General features: G+C 54.3%; 1 non-coding gene across 1 annotated transcript; it reads left to right on the forward strand.

Annotated features, from left to right (window-relative positions):
• Positions 1-681: 681 nt before the first annotated feature.
• Positions 682-831, forward strand: LOC129177934 (5.8S ribosomal RNA). Its single transcript, XR_008569706.1, has one exon. It is a non-coding gene; the product is annotated as a 5.8S ribosomal RNA (ribosomal RNA).
• The last annotated feature ends 6,679 nt before the right edge of the window (positions 832-7,510 follow it).

Consider the following 7,510-nt stretch of genomic DNA (forward strand, 5'->3'; position numbering starts at 1 on the left):
GGGGTTATGAACTAGCTGAAAGGACAGAATTACAATAGTTGAATTGAGAAGAAACTTGTGTGCAAGTTTCGGGCGGGCCCGGGCGCGCACCTCGCCCGGGCCCGCCCGAGGTGCACGGTCGCACGGCGGGCTCCGACCCGCCCGCGTACGGTGGAGGTGGCCCCTGCGTCGCGCCTTACGGAACCATAACCTTTACCCCGCCACCCGGCGGGGGGGTCGCGGGTACTCAACTCGCCTTCCTCCTCCGGAGGGAGGAAGGGAGTTTAATGTCTCCGCCAGTGACCTTGTCATCCCCGGACACCAAATTCCAGCTGTTGGAAGGAGGTGCGCGGCCGCACGGCGGGCTCCGGCCCGCCCGCATATGGCGGAGGTGGCCCCCCCGCGGGCTCTGCTCCGACGGGCGCCGCGGCCTCGGCGAGCCACGGCGAGCCACGGCGAGCCACGCCGCCACCCTGGCGGGGCGGGGGAAGGGAGGACCGCGGGGGTACTCGACTCGAGTTCAATGTCTCCGGCGCCGGCCGGAGCGCCCTCGTCCCACCCGACCCCCGAGGCGGCACCTTCACCCTCCCCTTGTCATGATCTTGGCTTTTGAGGTGAAGCCAGCCGCCCTCTGCTGCCTGGGAAGGAGGGCGCGCCTTCCCCCAACTCACTTGTGTGGCAAGCCCACCAAACCCCTCTGACAACTCTTCGCAGTGATCACTCGGCTCGTGCGTCGATGAAGAACGCAGCTAGCTGCGAGAACTAATGTGAATTGCAGGACACATTGATCATCAACACGCACGCACCTTGCGGCCCCGGGTCCCTCCCGGGGCCACGCCTGTCTGAGCGTCGATTGGCAATCAATCGGGAGTACGGACGAGGCAGGCCCCCCTTCCCCCTCACCGGGTGGGGGGCCGCTCGGCCTACGCTCCCGTGGCTGGGGTGTCGCAGGCCCTCCGCGGGCCTTCGTCCCCTTTAGTGCAGACCGAAAAGCAGCTGGCTGGAAAGAGGAAAACCAACGGGTTTCGAGACCCGTCGTCCGAAGCGGCGGCGCGGCGTGCGGTTCCGGCCGCCTCCGTCCCGCGATCCTGTCACGGCTCTCCCCGGTGCCCCTTCATCCGGTTTCGCTGGGCGTACCTCCGAGGTTTCGGGGTTTGGCGGCGCGGTGCCGTCCCCTCCCGCCTCCCTCGCTCTGTTCCCACCTCCTCGCCGTCTACCGAGCTCCCGCTCCTCTCCGTACCCTCTCCCCTTCCCGGGGTGGAGGGCGCCTCACCGGGCCCCGCGCGTCAGTCGGCGCGGCTGCCGGTGGACCGCCGTGTCTCTGAGCAGCCCGCACCGCGCGTGCGGCAGTTCGACCAGAGGCGCCGCGGAGGAGCGCGGACTCGTGAGAGTCAGGCCTGGTGGTGAGGGAACGGCTGCGCTGGGGCCCCAGGCGGGTCGGGTTCGGTTTCGGCGTCTGCCTTACCCTGGTTTCCCCCCTCGGTAACTCGCCGGCGATGCCCGGGTGTCGCGGGGGGAGTTGCGGGCAGGTGCGTGGTGCTCCGGAGGCATGTCCCGCCATCCGTCCGCGCGCCCTACGTCTGCCGCCAGCTGCGCCCGCGTGTCTCGTCCACCCCGCCGCCGCCTCCTCTTCCCGCAGGGTGAGCGTCTCCGGAGCCACCTCCAACCCCCTTCGACCACAACCTCAGATCAAACGAGACGACCCGCTGAATTTAAGCAAATTACTAAGCGGAGGAAAAGAAACTAACAAGGATTCCCTCAGTAGCGGTGAGCGAAGAGGGAAGAGCCCAGCGCCGAATCCCCGCCCGGCGGTCGGGCGCGGGAGTTGTGGCGTACAGAAGACCGCTGGCGCACGCGGGCGAACCACCGGCCCGTCTCCACCCGCCGCGTCGGGGAGGTGGAGCCTGAGCGCGTGCGATAGGACCCGAAAGATGCTGAACTATGCCTGGGCAGGGCGAAGCCAGAGGAAACTCTGGTGGAGGCCCGCAGCGGTCCTGACGTGCAAATCGGTCGTACGACCTGGGTATAGGGGCGAAAGACTAATCGAACCATCTAGGAGCTGGTTTCCTCCGAAGTTTCCCTCAGGATAGCTGGCTGGGACCCCTCGCAGTTTTATCTGGTAAAGCGAATGACTAGAGGCCTTGGGGCCGAAACGATCTCAACCTATTCTCAAACTTTAAATGGGTAAGAAGTCCGGCTCGCTGGCTTGGAGCCGCGGCGCGTGGAATGCGAGCAGCCAAGTGGGCCACTTTTGGTAAGCAGAACTGGCGCTGCGGGATGAACCGAACGCCGGGTTAAGGCGCCCGATGCCGACGCTCATCAGACCCCAGAAAAGGTGTTGGTTGATATAGACAGCAGGACAGTGGCCATGGAAGTCGGAACCCGCTAAGGAGTGTGTAACAACTCACCTGCCGAATCAACTAGCCCTGAAAATGGATGGCGCTGGAGCGTCGGGCCCACACCCGGCCGCCGCCGGCGACAGGGGCCGCGAGGGCTACGCCGCGACGAGTAGGAGGGCCGCCGCGGTGCGCACGGAAGCCCCGGGCGCGGGCCCGGGTGGAGCTGCCGCGGGCGCAGATCTTGGTGGTAGAAGCAAATATTCAAACGAGAGCTTTGAAGGCCGAAGTGGAGAAGGGTTCCATGTGAACAGCAGTTGAACATCAGTCAGTCCTAAGAGATGGACGAGCGCCGTTCGGAAGGGCCGGCCCGGGGGCGATGGCCTACATCGCCCCCGGGCCGATCGAAAGGGAGTCGGGTTCAGATCCCCGAACCTGGAGAGGCGGAGATAGGCACCGCGAGGCGCCCAGTGCGGCGACGCAAGCAATCCCGGAGAAGCCGGCGGGTGCCCCGGGGAGAGTTCTCTTTTCTTTGTGAAGGGATGGGCGCCCTGGAATGGGTTCGCCCCGAGAGAGGGGCCCGCGCCCTGGAAAGCGTCACGGTTCCGGCGTGCTGGATGCTGGAAAGATGGGACGTAGCATTAGCATGTCAAGGATGCTGGAAAGATGGACGTAGCATTAGCATGTCACCGATGCTGGAAAGATGGGACGTAGCATTAGCATGTCAAGGATGCTGGAAAGATGGACGTAGCATTAGCATGTCACCGATGCTGGAAAGATGGGATGTAGCATTAGCACGTCACTGATGCTGGAAAGATGGGATGTAGCATTAGCATGTCACTGATCTTGGAAAGATGGCACGTAGCATAAGCATGTCACTGATGTTAGAAAAATGGACATAGCATTAGCACGTCACTGATGATGGAAAGATGGACGTAGCATTAGCACGTCACGGATGCTGGAAAGATGGCACGTAGCATTAGCACGTCACGGATGCTGGAAAGATGGCACATAGCATTAGCACGTCACGGATGCTGGAAAGATGGGACGTAGCATTAGCATGTCACGGATGCTGAAAAAATGTTACGTAGCATTAGCACGACACGGATGCTGGAAAGATGGACGTACCATTAGCACGTCACAGATGCTGGAAAGATGGGACGTAGCATTAGCATGTCACTGATGCTAGAAAGATTGACGTAGCATTAGCATGTCACGGATACCTCGAAACCGCTCATGCTGACTCAAAGGATGAGCATATCCTAAGTAACCTAAGGAAACTGAAACTAGACTTAAAAGAAATTACTGACAAGAAAATTCAGTTCCAACTGCAGAGACTACGTTTGGAAAAGTTTGAGCATGGCAATAAACACGGAAAATACTTAGCTAACCAACTAAAAGTCAATAAAGAAAAAAGCTCTATCTCCTCCATTAGAAACTCAGGAGGTCACATCACTCACCTCCCGGAAGAAATTAATTCTGTCTTTAGGAGCTTTTATAAAAATCTATATACACCTCAGATTAAACCATCTCTCCCAGATATCAAAACATTTCTCAACAACATAGAATTACCAAAATTAAACGACGAACAGGTGACCAACTTAGATTTACCCATTTCATTAATAGAACTCCATAACGCTCTACACCGGTTGCCGAATAATAAAGCACCAGGACCTGACGGTTTCCCTGCCGAGTTTTATAAAACATTCTGGTCATTACTATCTCCAATATTTCTTAGAATGGTTTTGGAAATTAAAGACAGTTCATGCTTGCCTCCAACCATGAACTCAGCTACAATCAGTCTCCTGCTGAAACCGGATAAGGACCCAACACTACCTTCCAGTTATCGTCCAATTTCACTGATTAATGCAGATCTTAAAATAATATGCAAAGCGTTAGCTATAAGGCTGGAAAAAGTTGCTCCTCATATAATACACCCTGATCAATCAGGATTTATTAAGGGGAGAAACTCAACTAGCAATGTACGCCGTCTAATCAATCTGATTGATTACTCTATCATCCATAATTTAGAAACCACAATTGTCTCATTGGATGCTGAAAAAGCATTTGACAGAGTAAACTGGAAATTTCTCTTTGCAACACTACATAATTTGGCTTTGGAGATTCATTCAGAACATGGATTAAAATACTATACAACACCCCGAAGGCCTCTGTTCGGACCAACAATCACATCTCTCCAGAATTTACTTTACAAAGAGGTACTAGGCAAGGGTGTCCACTCTCTCCCTCACTATTTGCTATCTTTATCGAACCTCTTGCAGCTGCAATTCAACAACATATAAATATTAAAGGGATCCACACCACAAATGTTCATCATAAGATAAGCCTTTATGCTGATGATGTATTACTCTTCCTGGATAATTCACATTCTTCACTTCACGAATCTATCTCACTCATTAACAATTATAGCACCTTCTCAGATTACTCCATTAACTGGTCTAAATCCACAGTACTGCCCATTAACTTTGGTTTCCAGAGCACCCCCTCTATACCACTGTGTTCAGGGAACATTAAGTATTTGGGTATTAACATTTCCTCCAACCTGTCAGACCTGATCCGCTTGAATTATACTCCACTATTGAAGTCAATAGAGGATGATCTTGCACGTTGGAGAACCTTGCCCATCTCACTTACAGGCAGAGTATCCACCGTGAAAATGATGATTTTACCAAAGGTTAATTATCTATTTTCCATGATCCCTACTAAACCATCTATAATTTGGTTCAAGTCATTACACTCATATATAAATAAATTTCTTTGGAAAAATAAGCCAGCACGAATAAGTCTCAAAACATTACAAAAATCTAAAGAATATGGGGGCTTAGAACTCCCAAACTTCTCCAACTACTTCCTTGCAAACAGGTTACAGTATATCTTAAAATGGATCAACCCTAACCCATTGGATTATTTATGGCTAGACATAGAACAATCACTTAGCCACGAAATCCCAATTTGTAACCTGCCCTTCATTAGCCAAATCCTCCGAAAAAATAATTGTTTTAAAAGTATAAATATAAGCAACACTCTGACAGCTTGGTGGGAATTTTTAAAAATAACAAAATTCTCGCTCACTCCTTGCCAATACACTCCCGTCTGGAATAATCCTGACATCTTGCTTAAAAAGAAACCATTAAATTTCCCAACATGGCACGAAAAAGGAATAAGTTGTATGAAAAATATAATTATAGGAAACAACTTTATCTCATTTAACGACCTTGTTACACAGTATGGAATAAATCATAACAAATTTCTTGAATACATACAAATTAAATCCATAATTAAAGCAAGTTTCAGGACCATATCATGGGAAAGCAATACCACTATTGACCAATTTTTAAAAATATCTGCCCCTAAAACATTATCTAAATTATATATTCTACTTTCAAAAAATGACAACACAATCGGAGTACCAATCTCCAAATGGAGCTCAGATTTATCTACAAGCTGTGACCCTGAATTCTGGAAGCAAATATGTCTTAATGCTTCCCGGTTAATCAATAATCCCAACCTACAGCTGATTCAGTTTAAAATCCTTCATAGAGTACACTACACAGGACATAGAATGTTTAGAATGGGCTTAACTGACTCTAACATCTGTACACACTGCTCAGACCATAGAATAGATGACTACTTACACTCCATGTGGACCTGTGCTCCCATTAACAATTTTTGGCACGGAGTGTTTGAGTACCTATCTTTGGCACTTGGGTTCTCCATTCCTACCTCCCCTTTACTATGCCTGCTGGGCGATCTCTCCACAATTGATGTAGAAACAAATCAAACACAGCTTCTCATCACCGCATTAAACAACGCCAAGAAAACCATTCTCATCAATTGGAAATCAAGGAAGAAACTGAACATAGCTCTTTACAAAAATCTTTTGTTAGATCATATAGCTATGCAGAGAATGTCTGCTGAATCTAAAGAACAAATGTCAGAATTTCAGTCTATATGGGCACCAATAATTAATTCCCTGACCTGACTCTCAGGGGGGTGAGGGCATCTGTCTCTGCCCCTGGGGGTCTCGTTCGTCTGGCGTGGGGTGTGGTCCTGGTCGCTGGGTGGGCCTGGTACCTCGGGGGCGGGCGGTGGCGGGCTTGGTGTCCTGGGTCTTCTTTGCTGGGCTGCCTGCCTGGGGGGGCTGGTGGGTGGGGGTGGGGAGGGGTCCGGGTCGGGTGATGGGGCGGGGGCGGGGTCGGGGGGGTCGCCCAGGGGGCGGCGTTGGTTGACCTCCGGGGTGGTGGGTGGATGGGGTGCTGCATCCTGCGGGTGCCGGGCGCCTACTGCTGCTGGGGGGGCCCGTGTGCGGCTGGTGGCGCTGGCTCTCCCTCGCCTCCTTTGCCTCTGGGGGTGGGGCGGGGGCTGCCCTGGGCCCTCCTGCTCGGCTGCCGCGTGGGGCCGTCCGGTGTGGGGTGTGGGGGCCGGCCTCTCCCCCTGGTGGGGGCGCGGGTGCCTGAGCCCAGCTGCCCCCGCGGAGCCATCTCCCCTGGGTGGGAGGGTGGTTTGGGTTGCCCCTTTTTATTTATTTATTTTTATTTTATTTATTTAATTTTTTCTTTTTTTTTAATTATTTTATTTTATTTTATTTCACTGATTTATGTGTGTGGTGTATGTGTGATAGGTGGAAGCTGCCTGTTATCCTCCGGCGCCTCTGGCTGTCCCCCGGGTGACTGGGGGCGCGGAGGTGGGGGTCGCGGATGTGCGGTTTGGGCTCGGGGTGGGGGGTGCGTGGTGCTGGGGTGGGGGGGATCCCTTGCTTTCTCCCCTCAGGGACGGGGCCGCTGTGGCTCGGTGGGTGGGTTGCGCGTGGGGGCGGGCGGCGTGGTGTCCATCTGCGTGGTGCTTCCCGGGATCGGCGGGGGGATGCTTGCTCCGGGGTGGGGCGGTCGGGGGGTGGCTTTGGCCGGGGGCTTGGGGGTCGGGCTGGCGGGGGGCTGGCGGGCGGTCCCTGCTGCCTGCTGGTGTCAGGCTGGTCCTTACTTCCGGGCCGGCGGTTGTCTCCCTCCCTCCGGGGTTTCCCCCTTGGCGTGTTGGTGGATGGGCAGGGGGTGGGGCGGTGGCCGGTCTGCGGCGTGGCGGGGGGCGGGGCGGGCGGGGGCATCTGCTTGGGCGCCGGGCGGGGGGCCGCTCCTCTCGTGGGCCCGGTTGTGCGGTGCTTGCTTCTCTGTCCCTCC

Source organism: Dunckerocampus dactyliophorus, chromosome 2 (assembly GCF_027744805.1).
Source record: "Dunckerocampus dactyliophorus isolate RoL2022-P2 chromosome 2, RoL_Ddac_1.1, whole genome shotgun sequence".
Classification (NCBI taxonomy): domain Eukaryota; kingdom Metazoa; phylum Chordata; class Actinopteri; order Syngnathiformes; family Syngnathidae; genus Dunckerocampus; species Dunckerocampus dactyliophorus.